Consider the following 15894-nt stretch of genomic DNA (forward strand, 5'->3'; position numbering starts at 1 on the left):
AGTAAGCTCAAAGCTGACGGCATGTGAGAACAACTGATCCATGACATTTCTTTAAAAATCATGATTTATTCTGAACTTCAAAAGACACCTAGAGCCACAGAGATCCAGCTTGTCTGTGTCTTCAAATAAATGTTTAAGGAGAGAAATATTTTTATGTGAAAGACCAGGGGGAAGACCTACCAATAATCTCTGGCACAGGTGGTATTGGTCCTTACTTTTTAATTTTTTAGTACTAAAGGCAGTTTCCCTTGTTTCCTTTCCAGTGAGAAAGTAACAAGCAATGTCTATGAATGAATGAATGAATGAATGAATGAATGAATGAATGAATTCAGATCCCCAGACACCTCAAGCCAGATAGGGCTTTTATTGAGAAATCTATCTGTAGGCTCTCAGAAAAGCTGCTGGCTCACCTGCAGATACCTTAAAATGAAAATCCCCACTGTGGTTGTTAGTCTTATAAAATGTCCTCAGGCAGTTAGTATACCCTCAAATTTATCTACTCTAAGCAAAATAATACAAATTCTTCCGTAATTATTTACAGACCCTGTAACATTCTTTTTTTCATCATATGCTTTTACATCCCTGATCTACTTTGGGACCCTGACTTGGACATATTTCATGTTAATGCTTCATCTAAGACGAATATCACTATGAGGACATTTCTCGCCTACTCCATGAGGCTGTAACGCTGTTTATTCAGATGACAAGTTTAAATTACCAATAACTTCAGGGGGAAAAAAAAAAAGGTTTTCGAATTTTGAATGAGTTTCTTAAATCTTCTTTCAAAAGCAACCCACTTTTGATTAACCAAAAAAAGCCTCCCTAAATGCAGAGTACAATTATGCCCTGGGGGCCTTTATCCAGAATCTTTTCAGTCCCATGTCCCCAGGGCTACTAGGGTCCATGTACACATTTGGCACCATTTTACAATTCTTGCCCATCTGTTTTGTTTTGTTTTGTTTTAAGATTTATTTACTTATTTGAAGGCGCCTGTTAGCACAATAAGTAGCATGTCAGTCTCATAAAGGTTTACTTATGAATAAATAAATTCGATAGAGAGAGAGAACATGAGCACAGGTTGGGGCAGAGGGAGAGGGAGGTAGACTCCCTGCTGAGCAGGGAACCTGAGACAGGAAGCTCAATCTCATGACCCTGAGATCAAGTCCTGAGCCAAAACTAGGAGTCAACCAATAACCAACTGAGCCACCCAGACACCCCTCACCTACCTCCTTTTTATCAGCTTTAAAGGGCATGGATTGCCAACTCTCCTTTGAATGGGAAAAATTCTTCAGGAAAGATTGACCTTTGGAAGGTAGGACATTGAGCCCCAATAGGACTAAATCAGCAATGGTTATTGATTGAGGCACTGCTTACATTAGAGTGACTCACACTCTATGCTTTTATTTTTTACCTAAATAGGTTTCATTTAGAATCCATGGCCAAGCAATGCAGAGGGTACTTGTGAGCAAAATGTAGTTCACTGAAATGGTATGGAAAGGGTATGAGTGTATGTGTGTGCATCTTAAAACCAAATAGCAATTAAGTTAGTGGCCTTGGTAGCCAGATGATCCTAAGAAAAAATATCTTTACAACTGAAATCTCCATTTCTGATCCCTAGGTTTTCAAGCATTTGTTTCTTGACTCCCATTTTTTTAGATAAATATGTCAACACCCCTATATTTTCATGAGTTTCTCTTATTCTTTCCTCAACCCCCATCTTGTGTTAACTGTAGTTCTATATTAGCAGGGTTCAACACATCTGCATTCTACCTACAGTCATAAAGTTATATTTTACTATTTAATATTGTGTTTATAGATTGATTCTAAACAAAAACTAATGAAACAACCTACGTTATTGAGCTATATTCAATGTTTAATATTTCATTTGAAGGCATAAAGATAAATCTTAGAAGAAGGAAAAAAAAACAAACAAACAAATTCTGTAGTTAATCGTTTTTCTCACTTCAAAGTGGGTTCCTGAGTGAAACTCTGGACGTGTAAGAAAAGAGGTGTCCTGGCACCTGTTACTGAGTTACGGAGATTGAAAACTGCCCCATTCAGAATGGTAGCTACATTTCAGCCTTCAGGATTTTACTTTTAAATTAGTTCTAAAATTTCAAAAACAATGAAAAATGTTATCAAGTATATAAATTTTCAAAGCAAAGCTAAGCAGTTTGTTCTGACTTCTTTGTGCGGTATCTTGACCTCGGGCTATTTGAGGAAGAATCTTCCTAAGGTCCAGATATAATGAACTACTTTTTCCTACACTACTTCATTCGATCCAAATCATTCAACAGGTATGTTTCATCGAGTCCTTCCTGGGTGGTTTAGTCCCACCCAGTCACCCACAAACACCCATTCTGGAGTTTCCAATTTGTATTATTTTTACTTAGGAAGGAAGGAATGGTATGCTTTCTTGACTGTGTACCTAACATTATTCACCACATTAGTCATTAAATTTATTGTTTGTTGTCCTTTCTATCTTCCTTCATGAAAGTATTTTTCTTGGTATTAACTGACTTCCATACAAATTAGGACTGCTTGCATTTTGGACCTGCTGCAAAGTTCTCATCCTATGATTTCTTTCCATTGGACTCCTGGATTAGTTCCACCAATTTTTTTTCACAGCCCAGGTCTTCTCTTTTTTTATTCCTCATTTTGCCAAAGTTCATCCTCTGTCAATGTCCAAAAATATGACTAGAGGACAGAAGGTTTCTGAGGCTTTGCATATCTGAATTCTTTCTTTGTTTTTGTTTGTTTTTTGTTTTGTATTGTTTTTTTGTTTACTTGGTAGTTAGGTTGGTAGTGATGTGGATGCAAAGCAATCTCCCTAGAACTTTGAAATCATTGTATAATTATATTTTATCATCTAGTTATACTGATAAAAAATGTGATGTCAATTGATTCTTATTTACTTATAGAGACTCACCCCTAACTTCTCAACCCACCCAGAATTAAGGAAACTTTTATGACATCTTTCTAGCATTTCATAAAGATCTATTTAGTGCAAGTCTTTTTGTTCATTGTGTTGTAGAATCTGAGTGAAACTCTGGATCTAAAGATCTACATCTCTTAGCTCTAAATACTTTTTTTTTTTTAAGATTTTTTATTTATTTACTTGACAGACAGAGATCACAAGTAGGCAGAGAGGCAGGCAGAGAGAGGGGGAAGCAGGCTCCCCACTGAGCAGAGAGCCCGATGCGGGGCCCAAACCCAGGACCCCGGGACCATGACCCGAGCCGAAGGCAGAGGCCCCAACCCACTGAGACACCCAGGCGCCCTCTAAATACTTTTCTTATATTACTTTTTAAGAAAATGTCCTGTGCCTCTTTTCATGTGCTCCTAATAGTCAGATTTTGCACTTAACAGATCTATACTTAACGTATAACATTTCCTATTGTGGTTTTGTGTCTGTTAGCTATGTGTTCTAAGAGATTGACTTTAATAATTCAATTTCATTTTCTAAATAGCTTTTTTGAAGTATAAATGACATATTAAAAACTGCACATATTTAAAATGCGTAACTTGATCAGTTTTGACATATACGAAACTGCCATCCCAGTCAACATCCTCACAATCAAAATTTTGCTTGTGACACTTTGTAATATCTCCACCCCACTCTAGACACCTATTCCTGTCTCAAGCAGCAAGTAATGAGCTTTCAACAACTGATGCACTAGAGATTAGTTTGTATTTTCTAAAATTTTATACAAATGAAGTAGTATGCACTCCTTTTCCTCTAACTTGTTTTACTCAACATAATTATTTTGAGGTTCATTCATGTTTCAGGTATCAATACTTTGCCACTTTTTATTGTTCAGTTGTATTCCATTGTTATGATATCCACAATTAATCTACCCATTCCCCTCTTGATAGACATTGGATTGTTTCCACCTTCTGGCTTTTGTATATAAAGTTGCTATGAACATCCAGTAAGTTTTTGCACAGAATTACATTTTCATTTTTCCTGGGTAAATATCTAAGAATGAAATAGCTGGATGATGGTGATATATGTTTAACTTTTAATGAAACTGCCAAACTGTTTTCCAAAGTTGTTTTACCACTTACATATTTCACCAGTTGTACATGTGCCAGTTGAACATACTAATTCCTCCATGTATTCTCCAACATTTGGTACAGTCCTTTTAATTTTAGCCATTCTAATACCTATATGGTGGTATTTCCTTTTGGTTTTAATTTGCATTTCCTTATTGGCTAGTGATATTGAGCATCTTTCTGTGTGTTTTGTTACCATCTGTTTCTCCTCATTAAAAAAGGTCTGTTTCAATCTTCTGTCCATTTTTAATTGGTTTATTTTTTATTATGTTTTCAGAATTCTTTACATAGCTATGCATTTAAGATACAAATTCTTTATCAGACGTATACTTTTTAACTTTTTTCTCCCTGTCCATGGTTTACCTTTTCATTCTCTTAGCAATTTTTTTTCAGAAAGCCTAAGTGTCAAATTTTGATGAGGTCCAATTTATCTTTTTTCTTTTATGGGTTATATATTTGTTATTTCTAAGAAATCTTTCCCTAATCATAGGTCATAATGATTTTTCTTTATCTTTTCTTCTAGAAGTTTTATATTACGGTTAGACTTATGATACATTTTGAGTTAACTTGCATATGTTGTAAAATATAAATGGAAGTTCATTTTCTCCTTCCACATATATCCAGTTGTTCTAGCACCATTTGTCAAAAACACTATCTTTTACCCCATTGAATCGCCTTTGCATCCTTGTTGAAAATCAATTGGCCATATGTGTTCACTCTGTTTCTGGATTAGCCATTCTGGTCCATTGCTCTACTTGGCTATGTTAGGATCAATACCACACTACCTTGGCCACTGTTGTTTTATAAGTCTCAAAATCAAATAATGTCAGTTTACCAAATTCTTTTTCAGTCATTTTGGCTATGATAGGACCTTCCCATATAAATTTTAGAATTAGCTTGTGTGTGTGTGTGTGTGTGTGTGTTTGTGTGTGTGTGTGCACGCACACATGTGTATTATACACAGATTCTGAGAATTTGATTGAGACTACATTGACTCTATACACCACTGTGTGGAGAACTGGCATCCTAATAGTGTGGGTGCCTTTGCCTTGCACACTGACATTTTGGACCACATAATTCTTTGTTGTACAAAGCTGTTCTATGCATTATCAGATGTTTAGCAGCATCCTTGGCCTTTACTGACTAGACTTCAGTAGCACAACCTCCTTCCTCAGTTTGGCAACCAAACATGTCTCCAGACACTGCACAATGCCCCCAGGAGTGGAAAATTGGTTGAGAATCACTGCTTTGATTCTTCTTTAATTTCTTTCAGCTATAGTTTGTTTTGTTTTGTTTTGTTTTTTTTAAATAGGAACTTTGTACATCTTTTGTTGGGTTTATCCCTATTTCATATTTCTGGATGTTATTGTAGATGGTACCTTTTTATTTCAGTGTAGGATTGTTTGTTTCTAATAAGTGGAAATGCAATCAACTTTTGTATTGGTCTTTGTCTTAGTTCAGGCTGCCTTTTTTTAAGTCTGTCTGAGGATAGTAAAGGTTTTCTTGGATCCCCAGAGTATCTATTTAACATGAATGTTTTGGTTTTGTTTATTGCAGTGTTGTTTTGTTTGTTTGTTTTCATGGCAGTGGATTTCTTTCTAAGACTGATAGCCTTCTGTGAGGTATTTTGTGAGGTAGGTTTTCTCAGGGTTTCTTTGTGTTACAGATCTCTTGTGGTTCTCTTTTACAACCAGGTTTTTCCTATAAATATAAAGACTAAATTAGAGGTCTGAATATGTTTCTGGAATGTTAGCAGAAATGTTGTATTTTAGAGTGAGTGAACAGACAGCTAACTGACCTAAATGCTGAGGACCACCAGTGCCAGAACAAAAAGGGCTTCTGTTTTCTGGGCTACTTACCATTCCCACCTCCAGGATGCTAGTTCTTCATTATTTTTTAATGTCTTTATTAAAAATGTTTGTGAAGATTTTCTTCTTGTTGTTTATTTGTTTCCTTCATTTATTTATTTATTTATTTATTTGTGATAAAATTCACAGTACATGAAGTTGGAGGGGGGAGGCAGTGAGGGTGGAGATCCAATGGGACCGGTTGTCCCAAATGGAGATTTCCAGGAACGCTTCAACTTTTTGGACATCTCTTTTCATACTGCTAACATTATTTATGCTTATTGTATAGCCCGTAATATCTATTGACTTTATGATCTTTAGAAGAAAAGATTTGCAGACCCTTACTTTAGATGTTTTAGTTGAATGAAAAACAAATGGTTTGGAACCTAGCTTTTTACTTAAAATCACATTCTGGTAATAGTTCCCAAAAGGTTTTTTTCCTCAAACAATTATTCTTATCTTCACTATTATGGACTGAACAAGAAACACTTTCCACTATACTACATTGAGTTAGCAGAGGATTTCTTCTTCCATCAAACCTGTATCTGGTCATAGCTTTAGCCACCTATTTCACTTATGACTCCTTAGCTCATTTTTTGGTCCTTTAGTTTAACAGTAGGACTTGGAATAAAAATTCAAATTTTATATTTTTGAATAAGCCAAGTAAAAATTATTTAGCTTTAGTCCTTCAGAATTTATCTTATTGAGCTACCTGAGAATAAATAGTTGCTGAACTTAACACATTGATAATTCCCTACTCTCAAAGAATAAGCCTCTCAATGGAAAAAGAAGAAAATTATTTCTATAAGATATACTATATTGGGTTATTTACAAGCTTTATGTACATTATCTTCATAGAAAAATAATATTATTTCTTTAAATAGTAAATAAATCTGAGTTAAAGGAAAACACATAAATTTCAGAACCTTGAGTCTTTGATAGACTGTCCTGTTCTCCATTCCCCATCCATCAAAACCAAAAATGATTATTGGTGGAGATTTATCACAAGACATTAACTTTTACTTTGAGTATGGCTCTGGGAATTATTAAAAAAAAAAAAAAAAAGCTGATTACCTCTAATAGTAAGAACTGAGTTTGAATACAGAAAGATCAATGAAACAAAAAACTAGTTCTTTGATTAGATTGAAAAAATTGGCAAAATTTTAGGCAAATTTACCAAGAAAAAGAGAGTGAGACTAATTAAATTACTAGAATAAGAAGTTAAATAGAAGATATTACTACTGATCTTACAGATATTACAAGGACTATAAGAGAAAACTGAATAATCTTATGCCAATAAATTAGATAACTTATATAAAATGGACACACTTGTAGAAAAACATAAACTATCAAGCCTACTCAAGAAGAAATATAATTCTGAAAAAAAAAGTATAACAAATGAAGTGATTGATAGTAATTTTAAAAATTACAAAGGAAATTCCAAATCCAAATGGTTCCATTGTTGAATTCTAAAAACTAAAAATAAAAAACTAAAAATTCATACAGGAAAAAGCATTTGACAAACTCTAACACGTATTCACGACCAAAAACAAACAAACAAACTGGAAACAGAAGGGATCTCACTCAACTTGATAACAGGCATCTACAAAAATCCACAGCTAACATTATGGTAAAAGAACAGATGTTTTCTTACTGAGATCAGGAACAAAATTAGAATGTTTTCTCTTGCCACTTTTATTCATAATTGTAATGAAGATTTTATCCAGGTCAATTAGACAACAGAAAGAAATAAAAGACATCCAGGTTGAAAAGGAAGAAGTAAAACTAACTCTATTTGTAAATGACAAATATATAGAGAGAATCTTAAGGAATTTACAAAAAACCTGTTATAAATAATAAATAAGTTTAGCAAAGTTGCAGGATACAAGATCAAAACACAAAATCAGTTACCCTGTTATATATGTGCAATGGACAATCCAAAAATGAAATTGAAAGAATTCCATTCACAAGAGCATCATAAAGAATAAAATAGTTCAAAAGAAATTTAACAAAAAAGTATAAAAGTATACTCAGAAACTATAAAACATTGTTGCAGGGAATTAAAGAAGTTCTGGAGAAGAGGAAAAATATCGCACATTTATAGAGTAAAAGACTTAACATTGTTAAGATGGCTACACTCCTCAAACTAATCTACAATTTCAACACAATCTCTTTCAGAATCCTAGATGACTACAGATATGGGCAAGATGGCTCTAAAACTCATGCGAGATTGCAAGAGACCCAGAATGGCCAAATAATCCTGAAAAAGAAGAACAAAATTATTACTCACCCTTCTTGATTTCAAAATTTACTGCAGGGATGACTGGGTGTCTCAGTTAATCATCTGCTTTTAGCTCAGGTCATAATCCCAGGGTCCTGGGATTGAGCCCCTCAGCAGGGAGTCTGTGTCTCCCTGTGTCCCTCACTCTGCTCTTGTGTTCTCTCTCTCAAATAAATGAGTAAAATCTTAAAAAAAAAAAAAAAAAAAGAATGTGAAGAATTCGGAAACTGTCTCATATACTATTGGTGAGAATGTAAAATGGTGCATCCGTTTTGGAAAATAGTCTGAGTCCTCCAACAACAACAACAACAACAAAAAACAGAGTTACAGTTGGATACAGCAATTCCACTCCAGATATATGCTTGAAAGAAATGGAAACATGATGTTTATAGTAGCATTACTTACATACATAGTGGCATTATACATAATATCCAAAGACAGAAATAACCCAAATTCCAAAAATGGATGAATGGATAAACAAAATGTAGGCTATCCATACAATGGAATGTTATTTGACTGATACATGATACAATGTGGATGAAACTTGAAAACATTATGGTGCGGCGCCTGGTGCGTGGCTCAGATGGTTAAGTGTCTGCCTTAAGTTCAGGTCATGATCCCAGAGCCCAGGGATAGAGCCCAGCACTGGGCTCCCTGCTTGCTGGGGAGCTTGTTTCTCCCTCTCTCTCTACTGCTCCCCCTGCTTGTGCTCTCTTGCTCTCTCTGTCAAATTTTTAAAAAAGAAGAAGAAAAAGAAAAAGAAAACATAGTAAGTCAAAGGACCCAGTCATAAAAGACCACATAGTCTATGATTCTGTTCATTTGAAAGTCTAGAATAAGAAAATCTACATACAGAGAAAATTGATTATTTTTTCCTCAGGGGTGGGGTGAGGTGGGATGGGTGCTTAGCAGGGCATTAGTTAAAGTGTATGGGATTTCTTTTTGAGGTAATGAAATTATAAATTTGACTGTGGTGATCATTGCGCATATCTGTAAATATACTCAAAACCATTGAATTGTACCCTTTAAATGGGTGAGTTACACTATGTGATAATTATATCTCAATAAAGCTACTAAAAATTGAGTTTAGTTGGTGACAACAAAATTAAAGTAAAATAACAGTGATTTGAATAAGATATGTTCAACTTTTATCACAATCAAAAGATCTGGAAGTAGCCCTTCCAGAGTATGTACGGCAGCCCATACATACTCAGAGACCCAGGCTCCTTTTGTCTTATTGTTACCAAGATTATCTCATGGCCTACTGACTGCTGGACTAGCAGCTATAACATCTGACTTTTAGACAACAGGAAGAGAAAAGGGAAACAAAAGTTCAAGCCTTTCCTTTTTTAATGACACATCTCACAATTGCACCATACCATAGCTGACCATAAGCTAGTTATGTGTCTGTACCTATATGAAAGTGAGAACAAGCAGTGTAATTTTTAATCCAACACTACTATTATTATCAAATGGAAGAACAACAGTTGTAAGTGAACATCAGCCATCTTTGTCATGTTAACAATAAATCTTTGATCAGGATAGCCATGAAAACGTAATGATATTGGGTCACCTGGATGACTCAATCAGTTGAGCTACCAAGTCAATTTCGGCTCAGTCATGATCTCAAGGTCATCAGATCTAGTCCCCCATCAGGCTGCATACATAGTGGGGAGTCTTCTTGAGATTCTCTCTTTCCCTCTCCCTCTGTATGCACACCCTTGCTTATGCTCTCTCTCTAAAATAAATTAAATCTTTTTTTTAAATGTAATACTCTTACTAAAATATAAAATTACTGTCTTACTGAGGTGTGAGGTGGGAAAGGAGATGAAGAGAGAATATTTAATTAAAAATATAGAAGTAGTGAAATTTTGGGGTGCTTGGGTGGCTCAGTCAGTTAAGTGTCTGTCTATGACTCAGGTCATGATCCCAGGGTTCTGGGATGGAGACTCATGTTGGGCTTATAAATAAATAAAATCGTAAAAAAAGCAAAATTTTATATCAGAAACTCTGAGTGGCATTATTCATTATAATCAACTGTTGAAATTAAGGTTTTATAAACTACAGAAAAATAAGCATAAACTTCAGAAAAGCAGCTGATTTCAAGGCAGCTCTGAAGTAATAGGAAGACAGATGAAGTTTGTTCTCTCCCCAAAGACAAGGCGATTAAGGTGCTGGAGTATGGGGGCGCCCTTGGTGGCTCAGTGGATTAAAGCCTCTGCCTTCTGCTCCAGTTGTGATCCCTGGGATGGAGTCCTGCTTGTCAGCTCTCTGCTCAGCAGGGAGCCTGCTTCCCTTTCTCTCTCCCTGCCTGTCTCTCTGCCTGCTTGTGATCTCTCTCTCTGTCAAATAAATAAACAAAATCTTAAAAAAAAATTAATAAATAAGGTGCTGGAGTAAAAACATTAAAAAAAAAAAAAGAAAAGAAAGAAGGAAAAAAAAAGTAAGGCTCATTTAGATCAATTAAAAGTGGATGAAATATTTATTCTTTTTTTACCCTGTCTCTGCTGTCATGAAATAGAAACAAATACTGAGGAAAGTGTTTCATAAGTGATGACATTTGGAAATAAAATCTCTTTATTTTATCACATACCACAGATATGTGCAACCATCACCACAGTCAAATTTATATTTTCATTACCTCAACAAGAAATCCCATACACTTTAGCTATTGCCCTGCTATGCACCCACCCCACCTTGCCCCACCCCTGAGGAACAAATAATCAATTTTCTCTATAGTAGATTTCCCTATTCTCTTTATTTTATTACAATAAATAAATTTTATTTATTGACATTTCTTTATTTTATTACAAAATAAAGCATGTATTGGTGTGTCAGAAAGGAGATTTAATCTATACTCCTTATGTTTGCCTGATTTTGAATATTAGCACAGTCACAATGTTGGAAAAATTTAGCAGTCATAGGTGTTCACTTTAGTTTGAATTCATAGTTCACTTTTCAGGGTTGATTTTGGCATCACTTTATCATCTAATGTAAATAACCCATGAAGAATAATTTAATATCCAGGAAAGGAGTTTATACTTGAGTGCAGTATCATTTTTAGTTGCATACTAAACAAAGCAAAACAATACATTGGTGTCTTCACACCTATATTTTAAAATAACTATCATAATGAAAATAATCATAAACATTGTAAATCATGGCTTCTGGTAATGAAAGTCTCAGAAGTAGAAGGAACTCTTTCATAAAACCTACTTGCAAATGTATGGGGAAAGAAGATAAATAATGCACAGATATTAAAAGAAAGAACCAATTGCCCTAGCATTTCTTTAGCTCTAGAAAGATGTTACAAGAATTATGTCAGATCTTTGATGAACACTGAAGACCGGGACTCAACCATTTCCTGGCTATGTTACCTTGGAGAAGTTAATTAGCCCTTCTGAGCTTCATTTATCTCTGGTACAGAATGGTAATAATCCCCATCTTGTAATGAGAGGTCATTGAAGTACTTGCAATATAATAGATACTACCTCCCCCCACTCCAGTCTCCCTCTTTGCTCTTTAATGGGAATGCATCAGGATCATCAGTAGAATATAAGGCACAAGGCAATGGAAAAATCAGCCCAGTCATGTAGGTCACAGACATTTATTTTTCCCTTAATTGGTTCCCAAATTGGTATTTGGTCTATAATTTGGTTGAGGACAACAGTTGATGGGAGGTGCGGTGATTGAAGAGGGCTGCCAGCTGACATTGGTCCTAAAGTATCAGCACCACTTAAACCAGGATATTTGTATTTTGTAGCTTTTTGTTCTAGTGTTGGGTGCATACAGGTCTAGGTCCCCTAATGGGCTCCAGGAACCCTTGGAGCTGAGCAGACTGGGTTAAAAGCAGAGAAGCCAGAATTCCTTCCTCTCCTGCCTGTTGGTTGGGTGAGCCTCTCCAGGGCCTTTCCAGCCTTTCTTTCCTCTACATGGTGCTAACTACTGCTATGGGGCTAATAAGCACATTCAGATGGGTGACTAATAATTTCTCTACCATCAGCTCTCATTTATCACAGCCAGATTATTTGAATTTCAAATTATCTCCAGAAAGCCTCCCTTTTGAATATTTATTGACATTTCAGCAACTCTTCTTAATTAAGTACTTTATTGGAATGAACAAGATATTTGTTTACTCTAGTCCAGCAGAAGCATGAAAAGTCAAAACAACACCATTACTGCTCTGTGGAAGACACTGAAAAGAACTTTGCCAAGAAATCTTTGTTCCGTTTTAGATTCGTTATTCATTCATCCAACTGGCGACGAGTGATGTATAGGATGCACACACTGCTGAATTCCGGGCACGTGTAAGTGAAAAAAAAATACATTTGCTGACCTTAGGAATCTGAGAATCCCCTGGGGAAGACAAATATGAAAACACTGATCATATAGAAAGAAATGTATCTCAAGGAGGGCATAATGGACAATGGGAGGAGACGTCTAAGTCAGCCTCACAGAATCAAAGATGGGTCAGCGGAAATGGTACCGGAGCTCAACCAAGTTTGGGTGGCTGACAAACTGAAAGACTTCCACGTGTGATGGTATTGCAATGTTACTGAGGAAAGATCAGTCCTTTGATGCAAAGTTAAGTTTTCTGAGTGGTGATGTAATCCTCTTCCCATAGAGGATGGGTTACAGAAGTCGTACGCCCATGGTGGTTTCACTCTTTAATGCAATATGGGAATCCTCAGAATATTAGAGGCTTCCGCCTTCATATTTTGATGTTAAATAAGTCAAAACAATTATAATTGCATTCGTATATGTATTATTTCAGATATTTCATCCTCTAAAGGACGGGTGGACTGCATTCACTGTTGTATCCCATTAGAATCCATTTGAGTTGTTATGATGTGCCATTCTTATTCCAGGAGTTGGAATTGTCATCTGAACAACCATGAAAATAGAGGCTCCATGTATTGAATAAAGGGCTGCATGTAATGAGTTTTTACATAAGTCATCTCATTTAATAATATATACTAATAATTATTTTAGTTATGCTTATTTTACAAGTCTCTATAAAAACTATTGATAGGAGAAGAAAAACACTAAAAGTTTGATTGTTTTTCTTTATACAAACTTTAGTTTCTTGAACAACAAAAAAATACTTCCTTTTAATCAATCATTAATTCTATTTAGGTTTTGTATGATCTATAAATATACACTAATTAAAAAATTATTTCCTTAACACTCATTGACCATCATACCACATAACTTTTGAGTTTATTTCATGTTTTCAGTGATTAATAAATAACACTCTCATAATTTTTTATGATTAATGGAAATGATTGAAGAATAAATGTATATAAGGAGCAAACCATTTATTGAGGCATAGAGACATTGCCTAGATACAATTCTGAAAGTCAGAGTAGCTTTGAGTGGTAACAGAATTTAAAAGGCTATCTTTCCCTGCAACTACCCAAGGTAAGTCACTTTTCAACAGGATTTGAAGGGCTCTTGGGTGGTTCAGTAGGTTAAGCTTCTGACTCTTGATTTTGGCTCAGGTCATGATCTCAGGATGGTAGGATCAAGTCCTTGAGGAGCCCCACATAAGGGCTCAGCATGGAGTCCGCTTGTCCCTCTCCCTCCTCCTCTGCCTCTCCCCCAGCTGTGTGTGTGCACTCTCTCTTAAACAAATAAATAAAATCTTTAAAAAAAAAAAAAAAAAAGCTGATTTGAACAAAAGAGTAGGAAAAAAGCACCCCCCTGGGAATGGAAAAAACGGCAGTGTGGACAATGTTATATGGAGTCGTGAATCAGATGACACCATAACTTGCATATGACTGTTTTCCTTTGACTTTTTTCAATCTCCCTCCCATTCACTTCTTCAAATATGGGATTGTAAATGGGAAGAAGATAATCGTGAATACCACCATAGCCTGGATACATAAATGGTTCTCACTGATGTTGGCAACTGGACAATGGGTAAATTAGATAATATACATCCTCAGGACAAATATTAACATTGGAATCTTTGGTGACAAAAATGAAATCTGTTAAGCCAGAAAACAAAGATCAAATGCTACTATCTGATTTTGCTGACAATAAATAGAGACAGAATTATCCCCTGCCTTTAAATGCTTTATATGTTATTATCTTGTAATTATAATGTGATACCTAGATTCTATTTTAATTTATCTTGCACATAATTACCTAGTGCAAATGCTTTTCTTCAAACAGAAATTCATTTGATCAGCTCGGTGTTAGCAAGGAAGTACATTAGTGTATGTTTATTAGTGAATATTAAGGAATAGGAATGCAATTTTTGAAACAATGATGCAGCTCTGTGAAAATCACAGCCTTTATTTTCTAGTTGCCCCAATTTCATAATTAGTTAACATGAAAAGAAAGGCCACAAAACAAAATGCAACAAAATCCCATAACAGATTGGGGTCACTTTCCTTTAAAGATCTTCTTGATCTCATTTAAGGCTGGGTGCTCATGGAAGCAGAGCCTGATATGGGGATTCAGGTTCAACTGATTTATTGCTGATGTTCGCAAGTGAAAAGAAGTCTCAGCACAGACTGGCTTCTGTCCCATCCCAGGGAGGTGATGTGCAGGACCCCATAGGGGAAGGCCTTGGCTTCTGCACCCATGTCAGTCACTGGGGCAGGTTTGAGTAAACATGGTTCCTCTTTAGAAGAGGGCAGCTCTCCAGAGAATAGACAACTGTGAGGGGTAATCATTTCTGGTGTGCACCACATAACCAGCCCTCCAGCAATGACTCAGAAGTTACCTGGTAGGAAGCAAATGGAATTCTTGGAGAGATGTGCAGACCAGCATCTGTAGTTGGCAGCTATCTTTAAGGATGGTACTGTGTCAGTACCGGAGTATGAGATGCCCTCCCAGCAATGACCTCCAGCTGGCTCTGTGTCCTCTATAAATCATACCATTGACACCTGGGGAAATGGGGACCTTGTTGCATGATGTTCTTATAGAAGATTTGCCCAGAACACTGTCATTTGGGTGACAAATCACCAACAGTGCCATAAGCTTCCCATGGGACTTTAAGCCTTCCAAGGTTTTGTATGCCACAGGTGACAATACATTAACAGTGCTGAGCAAAAGGAGAATAACCAAAGACAGAGGGAGTATTATTTAACCAAAACAACAAAAGTGACTCTCTGGATTCCCTGGGTCATGGCCTTATTCACTGGACAAAAGTCTCCCACTCTCTGTGCATTGATACACCCTAATGCGTGTATCTAGAGTGAGGAGGAGGCAGAGGCCTGCTGCCTTAGACTCCAGGTCTGGGGGGTCTGGGAGGGTCTCCCTCCCTAGTCATCTTAGTCTGGAGGCCGCATCCTCACCAGCTGGAACTACTGATGCACTAACATCCCGGAAGGCAGGCACTCACTCCATTCTTGCTGCCAATATTACCAGGAGAGGAACATTTCAATAGGAGCTTCCCCAAAAACATGCTTTACAAACTTCACAAAATTTTAAACTAGTTAGCTTACACACCATTGCTCCTCTGCCCTTGGGAATGTGCATGCACTGAAGTAATGATTTCCATTAAGTCCTTCCTGGTGACCAACTAGGCCCAGTGCTATGCCGCTTTCATGAAGCATAAATAGGAAAGCTGATCTGAATCCTGGGGGCCTCCTTAGTGCAGCAAATGAGTTTCCTAGGTGTTGGGGCCTATTGAAAAGGAGGACATTTCTGTGCACTGTGCAGATTGGAGGGATGGGAATGAAGTGAGGGAGGCCAGTT

The sequence above is a fragment of the Lontra canadensis genome, unplaced genomic scaffold (assembly GCF_010015895.1).
Source record: "Lontra canadensis isolate GAN:19392208 unplaced genomic scaffold, GSC_riverotter_1.0 scaffold135, whole genome shotgun sequence".
NCBI lineage: Eukaryota > Metazoa > Chordata > Mammalia > Carnivora > Mustelidae > Lontra > Lontra canadensis.